Below are 17,073 nucleotides of genomic sequence, written 5' to 3'. Positions count from 1 at the left end.
CTTTTTTTTCAATAGTTTTATTCATTTCAAACGGGCCGGATCCGGCCCGTGGGCTGTAGTTTGCCCACGGCTGGCCTAGGGCCACCTAGCAGGAGCTATAGAGAGATCTGCAGATTCCCCTCTTTGTATTGGGTTTGGAAGTGCTCAGATGAGGCCCAGCTGTGAAGCAAGGTAGGCTGGTGCTGGTGCTGGTGCTGGGCCTTGGGCTTTTTAATGATAGGTTTGGGGCTCCCTGACCCAGCTGCAGCTTGTTTGACAGGTTTTAGCCTGAGCAAGGACAGGTCATTCATACGCAAAAGCTGCACACAGCTTGGGTGGGGTTGTAAATTGGATGGGGTGGGGTCTCAGGGAATCACCAGGGTTGAGCAAACAGAAATGGCTGCCAGTCAGCCCTGCAACTGGGAAGGTCCCAGCATGGGTACAATGACTGTTCCAAGCACCTCTGTCGGGGTGAAAGCTGCCCCAGAGTTCCTGCCCCAATGCTGGACAGTCCAGTTTCTCTTCCTATGTGTCTGGGTTCCCTAGAGCCTCATCTGACACTGGAACTCAGAGGAAGCAGGAGCTTGTAAGTTCAGTTTGTGTGCTGGCCTTTTAAGAGGAACAGCTGGGTCTCCAGCAGCCCCTGTGTCACTGAGCCCAAATCTGCACTGGTTTTTACAGCCCATAGTTCTCACTGCCCATAGGGACTCCTTTTCCCAGCTCTGGGACCCTAGGCTGGGTGTCTGGTGTGGGGCTGGGACCCCTTGCTCCTCCGGGCAGCCTACACAGAGACGATCTCCCTCCTGATTAAAAAAGTGGCACACGTCGGTGTCAGACCAGCCCATTCAGTGTCTTGGCACCTCCTACCAGTCTCAGTGTGCTTTCTTCTTTACTTCTCTAGTTGTAGGACTTCCATTCAGGCAGCTTCCCGGTGGTTCTGGATGGTAGTTGTCTGTATTTAGTTGTAATTTTGATGTGGTTGTGGGAGGCAGCGAGTATGCCTATGCCGCCATCTTGGTTTTCTTAAATTATGCTTTTTCTTTATGTAATTATTTTAAAGTATGTGTCATGTTAATAGGAAGTTAAATTATGTATTAATAACATGGATATTAATGAAGGTTTTATTAAAATAATCTATCATACAATTTTAATACTATTTTGTTAAAAATTAAATAGTTTATAAAAGATTTAAAAACATATATGAATAATCTAATATTTATAAACATTTTTAATATTTTGAGTGCTTAGAACAATGCCAGGCACATAGTAAGCATTATATATGTTGGTTAAAAATAATGTAAAAATTAGCCCTGGTTGGCCCAAAAGGTCTCAAGTTTGATTCCCCATCAAGGGCCAGTACCTGGGTTAAAGGTTTAGGGCTGTGTGTGGGAGGCAACCAAATTGATGTGTCTCTCTCACATCAATGTTTCTCTTTCTCCCTCCCCGCTTTCCATTCTCTCTAAAACTCAATGGAAAAAATATCCTTGGGTGAGGATTTAAAAAAATGTAAAAGTTATAAAATTATTTTTTAAAATACTATGAATTTTATTAGATTATATATGAGTTGACAAAGGAGACTTGGATAGTAAAAATTTTTTAAATCTATATCTACATCTGCATACATAGGGAAACATTTATGTAATAATTTCCCCCATTGTTTGCCAATGTCTTACTTTTGTAAGGATTACTATGATAAACATTTTTCAAATATAAAGATGGTTCTGTACTTTATTTTCTTGGGGTATATTCACAGAATTAGGTTTATTAGTCCAAATGTTAGCATGATGTGTTACTTTTAATATGTCATCATTGCTAATCTTATCTGCTTATCTAAGCATAGGGGAAAATATAATGTTCCCACTCATTTAGCCTCTATACTAATCTTATCTTTTTAAATCTTTATAATAAATCTGTAGGGCCGAAACCGGTTTGGCTCAGTGGATAGAGCGTCAGCCTGCGGACTGAAGGGTCCCAGGTTCGATTCTGGTCAAGGGCATGTACCTGGGTTGCGGGCACATCCCCAGTGGGAGATGTGCAGGAGGCAGCTGATCGATGTTTCTCTCTCATCGATGTTTCTAACTCTCTATCTCTCTCTCTCCCTTCCTCTCTGTAAAAAATCAATAAAATATATTTAAAAAAATAAATCTATAGGGTAGGAGGTATAATATTCCTATTTTCTAAACAGGTAAACTGAGACTTGAAGAACTGATTCATTGTACCTGATATCTAGAAGGGCATATTGCATTTCAGCTGCAGGGACACCAAGCAGGAAAGAATATCTTGTATGGTAAATTTCTTCCTCTTGGCTGAAGGGATGGGGTGGGGTACAGTCAACCTATTGCCATCTACAAGAGAGATGGAAAGGGTTTATGTCATGGAACTGACAATCTTTCAGTTAAAGATGGGAAAGATGGAAAGTAGGTTGGAGAGGGAATCCAGGGTGATTGGTAGGGTTAGGTTGTGTATTAGTTTCCTAGGGCTGCTGTAACAAATTACCACAAACGAGGTGGCTTAAGACAACAGAAATTTATTCTCTCACGGTTGTGGAGGCTAAACGCCTAAATCAAGGTTTCAGCAGGGCCATGCCCCTCTGCAGGATGGAGGGGAGGGGTCCCTCCTTGCCTCTTCTGGTTTCTGGTGGCTGCTGGCCCTCTTCGCATTCCTTAGGTTAGAGACACTCACTCTCGTCTTGGTCTCTGTCTTCACGTGGCCTTCTCCCTGTGTTTGAGTCTTTGTGTCGAATTTCCCTCTTCTTTCAAGAAAATCAGTCATATTGTATTTAGGGCTTATCTTAATTCAGTATGACCACATCTTATCTTTACTACATCTGCAAAGACGCTATTTCCAAATATGGTCATAGTCACAGGTTCTGAGTAAACATGACTTTTGTATGGGCACTATTCAACCCAGTACACTTGCGTAGTAGGAGGCTCAATGCCAGACAGTCCCTCACTACTCCCACTTTGCACCATGTGGTGGTTAGCAGAGGTATCTGCCCCTTGGGCACAACAGGCAAGGCAACATTTAGGAAGCTGATGATACCCAGGGACAGAGAGGCTCCCCACACTGAGAAGGCCAGGTATGGGCCCATCCCCAGCTGTTGCTGATAGCAGGTTTTAATAAACAGCTACCATAGCTCAGCCAGGCCATCTGAGACTCTCAGGAAAAGATGTGCACAGAGCCAAAAATCAGTAGTACATCATAAAAGAGAAGCACAAAACGCAATACATGACTAATACTTACAAACAGTTAATAGAACTAGCAGAAGGTGATTTTTAGGGAAATATAATTAAAATATTCACAGGGATAAAAGAGACAATTGAACCCATGAAGCAAAAAGGAAGTTATTAAAAAAAAATCAAGTAGAGGTCTTGGAAATGAAACGTATCCAGAAGAAGGAGAAATAGCAGAATGAATACAGATGAAGAGCTACTTAGTGAGCTGGAAACAATAGCTGAGGATTCTCCCAGAATGCTGTACAAGAGGACAGGAAGTATGAAAGAGATGTGTAGAAACATGGAGAACAGAACCAGAGGCCCCAGACCTGTTTATTCATGTTCCAGAAGAAAATTTAAAAAAGCAGAGAAGTTGAAAGGGAGGGAAAATTTGAAATATAAATTTGAGATCTTACTTCCTGGCATATGTCATCAGTTTGGCTCAAATAAACTCTTATAAAAATTAACATAATAATAAGAAAAGAAAAATTTCCATCATTAAAGAAAGACACAAGTCTTTAGCTTGGGAACTATGAGAGAGACATCTACAGTTAAATACACAAAGCGAAATTGTAGAACAATAGGCATTAGGAGAATTATTGAAAGCATCAAAACTTTAAAAAAATTTCTACAAAATTGATATCAGAATTCTTTGTTATTGTTGTTGTTGACACTATTACAGATGTCCCAGTATCAAAATTCTTAACGGAGACACATTGGAGACAAGAAAACAATAGAAATATTCCTTCAATTTTCATGAGAAAAAATGGTTACAAATCTAGAATTCTATGTGTGGCTATTATTCAAGTGTGAATATAAAATAAATACATTTATAGATACTCAAGGACTCAGAAAATTTACCACACACGGAAAGTTAATAGAGGATATAGGTACCTAGAAAAATGAAAAAGAAAGAAATTCTGGATAGATCCATGAAGGAGTATCTTGTTAAAGAAACCAGTGAAATTATTGTAAAACCATATGAGTTAGGGTAACTTCTGGAAGAAATAGCGGATACAAGTTCCAAATTTTAAGAAGCATAAATAGCCGGCCAGTGTTGCTCAGTGGTTGAGCATCAACACACGAACCAAGACGTCACCGGTCCAATTCCCCTGTCAGGGTACATGCCCGGGTTGCAGGGTTGATCCCCAGGATGGGGTGTGCAGGACGTGGCTGATCGATGATGTTTCTCTCTCATCCACGTTTCTATTGCTCTATCACTCTCCCTCCCTCTCTTTCTAAAAATCAGTAAAACATATTTTAAAAAAAGGATAAACTAGGTCAAAGAAAACCCAATCAACCTTACAAAAGACAAAAGAAGACGACAAAATACAGAATAAACAGAAAAGGCAAATTAGATGGGAGTCCAGAGGTATCAGTATCACATTGAATGTGACTGGTTTAAGTTCATGGATGACAAAGGAATTTTTAAAAATCTAGCTAGTATAAGAGACATACGTAACATAAAATCACCTACAAAAGTTGGAAATCAAGTGATGAAGAAAGATACTCAAAGAAAAAGTAAATAAAAGTAAACTCCGTGTGATTACATTTAAAGTAAGTTAAATAGAATTCAAGGGAGGCCTAGAAAATAAATGGCCCAGTTGTAGTGACATTCCGGTCCCTAAATGTCATTTCCCACTAAAAGGAATCAGTGTCCGCTTGGGAAGAGGCTGGTTCCAAATCTGGGGCAGGAAAGGCACACGTTGTCATATTAGAGGCAAGAAAGCTAAGGAACACACAGAATGTCAAAACCACGTAGGAACCAACTCAGAGAGGCTCCTACTGGCCAAAGAGGTGACAATTTTGCATTAATAAAAATAATAATTTGCCCTATCTGGTTTGGCTCAATGAATAGAGCGTCAGCCTGCGGACTGAAAGGTCCCAGGTTTGAATCTGATCAAGGGCACATGCCTGGGTTGCGGCACGATCCCCAGTGGGGGTGTGCAGGTGGCAGCCAATCAATAATTCTCTCTCATCATTGATGTTACTATCTCTCCCTCTCCCTTCCTCTCTGAAATCAAGAAAAGTATTTTTAAAAAATAATAATTGTACTGAATTTAAAACACTTTAAATATATTTAAGTTTAGAAGTATGGGATAATTTTTGGCCGCTTTCTGCAAGAAACAAGGGAAAGAAAAACACATTAAACAACACCATGGGCAGGGAGGGGGGGAGGTGAGGGGAGAGCAAAACCCAGACTGTAGGAGATTCTGCAGAACAAATGGTCCAGTTCTTTCAACAAATAAGTTCCAAGGAGAAAAGGAAGGTGTGGGAGTGGGGTCGGGGTGGGGGCGGGTGATCTGTAGATTAAAAGAGACTTAAAAGACGGACCACTCAATTGCAGATATGGAGCTTAATGGCTGTCAATACAAACAAATACACTGCTAAAATATTTATGAGATGTACAGGAAAATCTGAGCACTGACTGGATACTTAATGATATTGTGGTAATGTTTAAAAAAGCGTTCTTATCTTTTAGAGACATACTGAAATATAGATGAAATATGATGTCAGGGATTTGCTTCAGAATATTTGCTATGAGTGGGTCATTTGTGGCTATGAGTTAGTACATGGGGAGTTAGCACATTATTTTCTGCATTTTCATAATTTTTTTAAGTTAAAAAAGGACAATAAGCCTAAGAAGTTTTATGGGTGAGTACTCCTAAGCTTTCCCAAATGAGAATTTCTCTGTTATGTACATTATTCTGGTGTTGGAAAGTGATGCAGCTCATTCTGTGAGACCAGCTAAGCAGCGATGCCTCGTTGACTGAATGTCAACCTCACTCGGAACATAGATGCAAAAGTCCTATTTAAATTTCAGTAAATCAAATACAAGAGTACAGCAAGGGAATAGATCAGGACAAAGGGCGGTTAATTATAGAAGTCCAAGCATTTAATTTTAACTTAGAAAGTTTATATAATTCACTACAATTACAGGGTAAAGCATCTGATTATATCAATAAATGCTGAAAAAATAATTGATAAAGTTTAACATCTGTTAATGATTTTGGAAAAACTCTACGCAACTACCTATAAAAGGGAAATTTCTTATGTTAATAAAAGGACATACCAAAAACCTTCAGCTAACATAATGCTTAGAGATGATTTTAGATGTAATCCTATTAAATCAAGGAGACACGCTTGCTTTCAGGCTACTATACAACATTCAACTGGGAGATCTAGTCAAAGCCATACAACGGGAAAAATAAAAAAGAAACCTATAAATGAGGATGTTTTCACCCCCAGTAAGAATGTCTGGTTTGAAGTAGCTACACAATAAATAAATTTTATCATCTCACATAATAAGAAATGCTGAGGTAGGACGTCGCCAGAGTTGGTTAATTTAGTGGTTTACTGACATCATTAAGGACCCAGCTTTTCTTCTATTTTCAGCTCTAACTGTATCCAGGAAGTCAGGTTTGCACTGACTTGTCTCTCAAGCTTGCCCCTCCCAAGGCAGCGAGATGACTCCCATGTTACCACGCATCCTATGCAAACCTGTGACACAGAAGAGATGCTTATTCTCTTCACAACTGAGGAGGTGTTTCCCAGAAGTGGTGCAGGGTATTTCATTACATCCTAGTGGCCAGAACGAGGTCATTTGTCCATCCCCAATTTATGGAATGGAGCTCCCAGTCTGCTCATGATGGACATTTCGTGGGAGAAAGCAAGGAAACGGTGGTCAAACTATCGACATTTTGTATTTGTTACTGCAACATAACCAAGCCTGTCTTGATTCAATGAACAAAACCTACAGTTAACATCTTTATCCTCCTCCTGAATCCAGTCACCCCCTTTCCTACCGGCATGCACCACGCTCCTTCCTTCCCTCTGTAGTGAAATGCTTTTATTAGTTTCTTTTGAAACCTTCCAATATTTCTGTATGCAGGTACAAGCAAAACGAATATATATCATTTTATCCTTTTCTTGCATAAAAGCAAAACATTATTACAATTTGCACCTTTATTTTGTTTCTTAAAATAGACCCTGAAGATCTTTTCATATCAATACATAAAAGCTTCCTTTTTTATTTTATTTTTACAGTTGTACTGTGTTCTATTGTGTGAATAGAGAACAGTTTATTTGACCAGTTCCTTATCGATGGGCACGTGATGGTTTCCGATCTTTTTCTATTGTAGATAGTGATGCCGTGATGAATTACCCTCTATTGTATGTACATCATTTTGTCAATGTGCGGGGAAACATATAAAATTTCCACAAGCGAGAATGTCAGGTCAAAGGGTAAATGCATTGTAAACTGGGGGACTATGGTCAGCTGCCTTCTATTATGGTTGTGTCTTTTTTCACTCCCGCTGGCCTTGCTAACAGAAACTGCTGTTCAACTTTTGGGTTTTTCCTAATTTAATTATTTTCTCAGCTTAATTTTATGTTGCATTTTAAAATTATGAGTTAAAGGTAATCTACTTTCTTTTTATATGCATAAGGGCCATTGGTATATCTTTTCTATGTGAACTTTTTGTTCTTGTACTTTGCTCATTTTTCTTTAAAAGTATTGATCTTTATTCGTCTTTTTTGTATTGATCCCTTGTAATTCTTTATGTGTTTGGAGAATTAGTGCTTTATTTATGATGTAAGTTGCAAATGTATTTCCCCAGTTTGTCTTTTGTCTTTCGGCATCCTATGGCATATTTTTTCCACACACTTAGTTTGTTTTTACTTAGTCAAAATTGCTAATCTTTTTGTGTGTCTTTTGTATTTTGTATTTTGAGTTATAGTTAGCTCATAAAGAACTTCCCTTAGGATTTCTTCAGAGAGATTTACGGTTTTATTTTTTAATTGAGGTTTTAAAGATATTTGCTTTTTTCCTAGTATATGATGAGAGGAATCGATTTGCCTTTATTGTCACTCTGACTTTGGGTTGCCACCTTTTCATATATTAAATTTTTTTATGTATTTGGTTCTATTTCTGCACTTTATACTCTCCTCCTTTAGTCTGTCTAGTCATTATCATACTGCTTTAATTATTGGGTCCTATGAGTATATTTTAATATCTGTCTGGGATAGCTCCACTACACTGTTCTTCCCTTTCAGAATTTTTATGGTTACTCATGCTTTTTTTAAAAATTGATTTTAGACACGACTTATCTAGTTCCTGAAAACAAAATATATTGGTAATTTTAAGATACAAATAAGTTTATAAGTTGATTCAGAGAGAATGCACTTTTGTGTCATGTTGAATTTTTCTTCCAAAGAACATGGTATATGTTTCCATTGTTCAGTTATGTTTTTGTGTCCACAATAGTGTTTAAATTTTTCCTCATAAAGATGTATATTTCTTGTTACATTTATTCTTAAGTAGTTTATCTCTTTGTTGTTGTTTGCTATTGCAGATGTGGTCTTTATTTCCATTGTATTTTTTTACTGGTATTGTTTAATATGGGGAAGTTATTCATTGCTGTATATTAATTTTATATCCTGCAATTCACTGGATTATATTACTATTTGTAGTAATTTTTCAGTTGATTCTCTTAAATATAAATAAATATCATTTGAAAATAGTGACAATTTTTTACCATCACTTTTTAAAATCCTTGCCTGGCTGGTATAGCTCAGTGGTTGAGCATTGTCCCATGGACCAAGAGGTCCTGGGTTTGATTCCCGGTCAGGGCACATGCCCGGGTTGCGGGCTCGATCCCCAGTGTGGGGTATGCAGGAGGCAGCCAATCAATGATTCTCTCTCATCATTGATGTTTCTCTCTCTCCCTCTTCCTTCCTCTCTGAAGTCAATAAAAATATATTTTTAAAAAATCCTCATCTGAGGACATTTTTCATTGACTTTTAGAGAGAGGAGAAGGGAGGAAGGGAGAGAGAGAGAGAGAAAAAGAGAGAGAGAGACTTGTTGTTTCTCTTTTTATGCATTCACTGGTTGATTCTTGTATGTGCCTGACTGGAGTTCACACCCGCAACCTTGGCATATCAGGAGACGCTCTAACCAACTGAGCTACCTGGCCAGGGCCTCTCATTTACAATTCTTATACTTTCTCTTGCCTAATTGTATTTGTTAATATCTTTAGGACAGTAGTAAATAGATCCCCTAAATCAAACACACACACACACACACACACACACACACACACACACACACACAATCATGCAGGAAATATAAGCAAATATTTGTCACCCGTGGGGTAGGAAAAATTCTCTAATGCAAGACATACTCACAAAAGGCTTTACTGAAAAGATTGATAAATTTGATCCTCAAAATAACACCTTACTTATTCTTATAAAATGTACCAAAACCAAAGTGAAAGACAAAACAAGAGGCTAGAAGATTTGCATCATATATACAGTAACACAAAAATTAATATTACAAATATGTTAGGCAGTCAACAAGAAAAAAAGCAATTCAATAAAACATCAGAGGTGATAAAGACAGAAAACAGAAAGCCAATAAAGATGTTAAAAGATATCTTTTATAGTTAGTCAGGAATATGCAAATCTTAACAACAATAAGATACTATTTCTTAACTGTGATGTAGACTAGAATTTTATGTTGATTCTATCACGTGCAGTCAAAGACATAGAAAATTGTTATTTTATATTCAGTTGTTGGGAGTTTAAATTCATATAATCTTTTGGAGAGATAATATAGTGATATGAAAATTCTAAAACTGTATACACTTTTATGTAAGAATGCTTACACAGCATGCACTAGACGTATATATGCTCATATGACAAAAAGATCTAAAATAATAAAAATTTAAAACAAACCAATTATCAATGGTAAAATGGTTAAATAATCTGTAGATTATACATGTACATAAGGATATATGTACAATCATGTTCATTGCATCACTGTTTATAGTAGCAAATAGTCAAACCTAAATGACAACCATGGGGGAATGGATAGATAAACTGTGGTCTAATCATATAACAGATTACTATGCAACAGTTAAAATGAATACACTCTGTATACATGAATGTATGTGTCTGTTAATTTCCACAAGTATTTTGTCATTTATTATTTTATTTGTTAATCCTCAGCTGAGGATATTTTTCCCATTGATTTTGGGAGAGTGAAGGGAGGGAGAGACTGGAAAGAAGAGAGAGAGAGAGAGAGAAAGAAAGAGAGAGAGAGAGAGAAACATCGATGTGAGAGGGATACATCTATTGGTTGCCTTCCGTCGGTGCTCCAACTGCAGTGATGGCGAACCTTTTGAGCTCGGCGTGTCAGCATTTTGAAAAACCCTAACTTAACTCTGGTGCTGTGTCACATATAGAATTATTTTTATATTTGCAACCATAGTAAAAGAAAGACTTATATTTTTGATATTTATTTTATATATTTAAATGCTAATTAATAAAGAAAAATCAACCAAGAAAATGAGTTCACGTGTCACCTCTGACACGCGTGTCATAGGTTCACCATCACTGAACTAGGGCATGGATGGAACCTGCAACCCAGGTACATGCCTTTGACCGGGAATCAAACTGTGACCTCCTGGTTCATGGGTTGACGCTCACCACTGAGCAACACCAGCTGGGCTGAATTACCTAATTTTATACAAGGGTTTCAAACAGATTGGATATCACCCAATTTCTCATCAACTCATTACTTTTGGAAAATATTTTCCCACAAGAAAAAGCTCTTTTATTCAACAGAAACGTAACTGCATTCTATAAATGAGTTTTCAGGACAGAATTCATGACCCGGCCAATGGAGGAAGGCTCCCTACTTAAGACATGAATAGCTCCTTGTCCACCTCACTATTTATTTTAAATGTTGTTATTGATCTGTTTAGGGAGAAGCACAAGGAGAGGGGAGAGATAGAAACATTGATGAGAGAGAAACATCATGAATCAGCTGCCTCCTGCACAGGGATTGAATCCAAAACCCAGGTATGTGCCCTGGCCAGGAATGGAACCAGTGACCTCTAGTGCATAGGTCCGTGGTCAACCACTAAGCCACACCAGGTAGTCAAGGTAATGGAAAGCAAGGATCTGAGACCAAGATTACTATATTCAGCAAGGCTATCATTCAAAATAGACAGTCAAATAAAGAGCTTCCCAGACCAAAAGAGGCTAAAGGAGTTCACCACCACCAAGCCAGCATTACAGGAAATGCTAAAGGGACTGCTTCCATGCAAATGGAAAAGAAAAGAAAGCTGGAATAGCAACACTCATATCCGACAAAATAGACTTTAAAAGCATCATGCTAAGTGAAATAAGCCAGTCGGAGAAAGATAAATATCGTATGACCTCACTCATTTGTGGAACATAATGAGCAACATACACTGATGAACAAAAATAGAGTCAGAGGGAAAAAATATTCTAGAATATAATAGAAGTAATCCTGTTATTTGCAGATTTTTAATATTTCCTACAACTTTTGTGATATACTATGTTAGTACAGTTTTGGTCATATTATTATACTTAAAATCCTTTTATTCTTGAAATATTAATGTTTATTGCAGATAACATTATCATATTTAAAATCATTTTTCTTGGGATAAAAAAATTATAACCAAGTTAGAGGCTGGACCTGCAGAATCTGCCTTTCACAATGACTGCCATTTCACTGTGTAATTGGGCTTCTAATAAAAGACTCCAGGTATTGGGGATGTTCTTCTAGAACAGAGGTAGGCAAACTTTTTGACTCGAGGGCCACAATGGGTTCTTAAACTGGACCGGAGGGCCAGAACAAAAGCATGGATGGAGTGTTTGTGTGAACTAATATAAATTCAAAGTAAACATCATTACATAAAAGGGTACGGTCTTTTTTTTTTTTTAGTTTTATTCATTTCAAACGGGCCGTAGTTTGCCCACGGTTGTTCTAGAACTATCTTTCTAGGGCAGTTGTGAGGCTGGAGATGTAGATACTGTGGTCAAATATAAAACAATTTAAAAGTATTGGACAGCCCTAACCGGTTTGGCTCAGTGGATAGAGCGTCAGCCTGCAAACTCAAGGGTCCCAGGTTCGATTCCGGTCAAGGGCATGTACCTTGATTGTGGGAACATCCCTAGTAGGGGGTGTGCAGGAGGCGGCTGATCGATGTTTCTCTCTCATCAATGTTTCTAACTCTCTATCCCTCTCCCTTCTTCTCTGTAAAATAATCAATAAAATATATATTTTTTAAAAAGTACTGGACAATATCTGAGAAAGGGATGGATTTCCCGATCCCTAGAGACCTTTGGGAATGGGACGGACGGAAACTTGTCCTTGGGAGTTGAGCTGTTCATCTATCTGAAGGAAGAGTGAAAAATTAGATATCCTCTCAGGGTCCTTTCCTAGTGCTGGGTTTTTATGTATTTAAAATTTAATAGCACAAATAGAATTTAAGCTTCCCATTTTGTTTTGCCCCCAAGGTACATAAGTTTGACATAGCACATGAAAATGGTGAGCGGGGAGAGCAAACAAATTTGAATTTAAACTTGCTTTTCCTAAACATGACAAAGCTTGTGATTTCCCACAGCTTCTATACATCTTCAAAACGGAATTCTTCCTCCATTTATTCCTAATTATATTCAGGAGGAAGGCCTAGGGCAAGCATGTTTTTTTCTAAATAAAGAGTGTTTCTTTCTAAATAAGATTTTATTCAGGGTTGGCGGCCATGGATGATGTAGGAAATAGTAACAGGGCAGTAATCGTTTGTCTGCCTGCGAAGTGCTTTTCCGTGGAAGGAGCTTGAAGAGCATTTGGAAACGGTGACCTCAGCAATCCAGCCACCTTTGCGGGGGGCACGGCCACAGGTGTGTGACGATGTCATAGACGGACGAAGGGCTGCACAAGAAAGTTAAATGATCAGTTAAAGGTTTACCTAACAGCTCCCGAGGGAGAGTTTGGTGATCATTTTCTTATATTTTAATCACTGACAGTGCTTAATAGGTTCCTCCCCCAGAGTATGGAAACTTCTTAAGTTTTTGGATAAGTGTTTTGTTTTTTTAAATATAATTTATTTTACTTCCTCAGATTATGAAAGTAGTGCGTGATTGTTGTGGAAAATTTGGAAAATGTAAGAAAGTAGGAAGATGGAAAAAGTCACTACAACCCCACACTCTCAAAAACAATATCCTTTCTTCCTTGAAATATCTGGAATGGCTTCCGATTTCTTCATCAAGCTCTGACTGATAGATTGGGTCATGTGGTTCAGAATCCACTGTGGGACTTCTTTGTGCTAGGTGACTGGCCTCCGTACTATAGGTCACAGATGCCGATTCAGGAGGCCAGTATTAGAAGGTCAAGAAAGTGAAAGAACATGTGGCTGCAGAGAACTGTACAGACATACAAATACCTTGTTTCTCCTTTGCCTAAAACGGAGCAAAATTAACCAGATGAAAATAACCCCACCCAGACACCTTTCATCCTGTGAGCTACTCTGGGTCTTGGGGTAAACTTTAAAGCGTTTCTCATTCTGTGACCTAATAATGGCCTTCCCCAACCCCCGCTTTTTTCCTGTTCTCTTGTCTTTTTCTTTCTTTGCCCCGCCCCTTCCCCCTTTCTTTGCATCTTACAGAAACATTGACTCACGCCACGAAGACAATGGCACGTCTACAGGAGACAGCGGTGTTGCATGCTTGCTGACGTCTGCAGCCAGACTGACGCCCCTCTGATGTGCACTCCAGGTAAAGCTGGTTCGTGATGACCATGAGCAGGTGCAGGACTTGAAGCTTTCAAACCTTTGCTTCTTTTATCAGCACTCCAGATTTTACAAATGATGAAGTCCATCAACCCCATTCCTACCCAGATCTGGTAAACCTGGGTGTCGTTGTTACAGAAGACCGGAGAAGAACCAAGCAACGCTTAGAGAGATGGAGTTACATTTACTATTATTATGATGCGCGGGCCCAGAGAAAAATGCCTCTAGAATTCTGGGTGAAGTCACACAGGAAGTTTCCTGTATTTATACCTTTTTACCCTCTTTGTCTCCCAAATATGGGGTTTTCTGGTCCCCTTTGCAAGTTCTTAAGGAGCCCTATGTGCTGGGGCTTTGAGATCTCAACCAAAGGCTTGGCCTGGTGCCAGCGCTGATAACTTTGTCTGGAGAAGGTTGATGGCCTCTCTGGAATGGGAGTAGTCTTATTTTCCTTATTATTTAAGCAAGCAGGCATTTACAGAAGCCAAAATAGCAGGGTTAAAATTTCAAACAGCAGTTTTTATATAAGACGGATGCTTCATAGTAAAGTTTCATGGGGACCTGAACATTTGAATAAGGCTTTGAAGCATCTAGGTTCAGGACTGACACGTCACTCAGGCTGCCCGCAACCCACACGACTGACTCAGGAAGGCACTGCTTAGGTAATGACTTCGCCTGTAAGGATAAAAACTCTGTAGTGGAAACACTAGTAACTTTCAAAATTAGGGGAAAAGATCAATGGGCATGATTTTAAAGACAGCAATTCTAATGTTAATGAGAATGAGAACTGTTATGAATCAGAAGGAAATATTTTCAAGTTCTAACACAGAGCTCTTCAGAATGACCATGTGCTGTGTCAGGCACTGATGGCCATACAATGGTTAAAAGCTGGTCTGCCCTTCAGAAGCTGGACAAAACAAGAAGTGGGTTTGAGCCCTGACCGTTTTGGCTCCGTGGATAGAGCGTCAGCCTGCAGACTGAGAGGTCCCAGGTTCAATTCCGGTCAAGGGCATGTACCTTGGTTGCGGGCACATCCCCAGTGGGGAGTGTGCAGGAGGCAGCTGATCGGTGTTTCTCTCTCATCGATGTTTCTAACTCTCTATCCCTCTCCCTTCCTCACTGTAAAAAGTCTATAAAATATATTTTAAAAGAAAGAAGTGGGTTTGACTGTATGACCAACAAAGGCTTAAACATAAAAGGGCTTATTCTTTTCCAGAAAAGAAGTTAAAGGAGTAACCCAGGAACGGAATAGAGGTTTCACAAAGCCCCTGGACACTGGGCTCCTTTACCTTTCTACTGCATTATCCTTAGCCAGTGGCTTCCATCCTGAAGGTCACCTCATGATTCAAGGTGGCTTTCTTTCGCTCTAGTCATCCCCTCTTCACCTCAGGCAGCAGGAAGGTAGGAGGAGGAAAGGACAAGAGATCCAACCTTCCACCTGATTTGCCCTTGACCAGTCTTCCTGTAAGTTCCGGAAACATGTTTCCTTATGCAGTGTCTCCTTGATCAGAATGTAGGCCCATGACCATACTTGACAAGGGAGGCTGGAGAAGGTAATTTCTATGAATAATTGGGGCTCTGCTGCTAAAAAGTGGGAGAGAAGAGATATTGGTGGCCTCTTCTGCCAAAGGAGGCTAAAATCTACCCGGGGAAATAGGAAAATGTAGGCTTGAACAGACAACTCATAGTCTATTGGGAGGGCCACGTGATGGGTTGCTGCAGTTGGGAGGAGAAAGGGAAGGTGTCAGGCATCTGGGGAAGCTTTTTGGAAGGACTAGCATTTGAATTGCCCTTGAAAGGTGAGAAGGATTCAATAGGCACCGAAGGCTGAGGGGGGCATCCTGGCAGGAGGCGCCGGCCCGAGTGGAAGCCCAGAAGCTGGATGATGCCGATCAGCCTTGGGCAGGAGCAACAGTGACCAGATGTTAAGCTGGGATGTGATGGAGTGTTTGGCTGAAACGGGAGGAATACTGACTGACTTTTAAAAATTACCCAAGGAGCGCTAGCTAGTTTGGCTCAGTGGATAGAGCGTCAACCTGCGCACTGAAGGGTCCCGGGTTCAATTCTGGTCAAGGGCACATGCCTGGGTTGCGAGTTCAATACCCAGTAAGGGGCGTAAAGGAGGCAGCCAATCAATGATTCTCTCTCATCATTGATGTTTCTTTCTCTCCCTCCCCCTTCCTCTCTGAAATCAATAATACATATATATTTAAAAATAATAAAAATAAAAATTATCCAAAGCAAAAAAGTAGTTAGGATAAAAGGTGAATACTTGCCGAAACCGGTTTGGCTCAGTGGATAGAGCGTCGGCTTGCGGACTGAAAGGTCCCAGGTTCGACTCCGGCCAAAGGCATGTACCTGGGTTGCGGGCACATCCCCAGTAGGAGTTGTGCAGGAGGCAGCTGATCGATGTTTCTCTCTCTCATTGATGTTTCTAACTCTCTATCTCTCCTGCTTCCTCTCTGTGGAAAATCAATAAAATATATTTTTTTAAAAAGGTGGATACTTGTATTTGCTTCCTGTTGCTGGAATTGACACTCCTTAGTCCATACATGACTCGTGCCAGCAGAAATGATCGCATTATTTACTTCCATGTCTCCCCCTAATTTTGGACTGTCCAAAATAGCACAAAGGGTGTAATAAGTGAATATATGACAACAGAAATTAAAATAAATACATGGACTGCCTAAGACCACAGCCCAAGGCTGCTCTTCATTAAACCAGGGAGAAAAAGCCCACAGCTAGAGAGTCCTGGGCCTCTTTCCTAAATATTAATTGTTTATTTCATGATTTTTCCCCGCTCTAAACAGACCTTAAGCTGCCCCTTCCTAATATGCTCCCATAAAGGATTATAAACTAGAGAGGAGGTCGGTTTAAACAAAGTAATCAGAAAGTAAGCAATCTTCTTCGCTTTCTCTCTGGCTCGAAGCTTGTTTTGTCTGTTAGGGAGCTTTTCTCTTCAGTGCACAGACCCCAAGGTCAAACAGAGGTCACTCTTCTGCTCTCTGAGGGATGGGCGCTTTCACATTATTTGCTCATTTTTATTGCTGAGAATAAGCAGCCGTTTGCCCACATAACCGGGGCCTCCCCAGCACAAAGACCTGAGAGTGGACACCGGCAGGGGTGGTAATCCCATTCCGCACACAGCAAACAAGTTCAAATCTCATTCAATATCGGACTTTGCTGCAAGAACACAAACATTTCCAATTTAACAAAGGAAGATAGAAAGGTGACATGGACGTATTCTCATCATTTAGTGGAATAAATCGTACCAACATGAT

The 17,073-nt window shown here is 39.6% G+C and overlaps 1 pseudogene; it reads right to left on the bottom strand.

Moving 5' to 3' along the window:
• Positions 1–13,707: 13,707 nt before the first annotated feature.
• Positions 13,708–14,382, bottom strand: LOC102762035 (annotated as a pseudogene).
• Positions 14,383–17,073: the final 2,691 nt, after the last annotated feature.

Source organism: Myotis davidii, unplaced genomic scaffold (assembly GCF_000327345.1).
Source record: "Myotis davidii unplaced genomic scaffold, ASM32734v1 scaffold167, whole genome shotgun sequence".
Classification (NCBI taxonomy): Eukaryota; Metazoa; Chordata; class Mammalia; order Chiroptera; family Vespertilionidae; genus Myotis; species Myotis davidii.
Note: the sequence above shows the minus strand (reverse complement) of the source record. Positions and strands in the feature narration are given on the sequence as shown.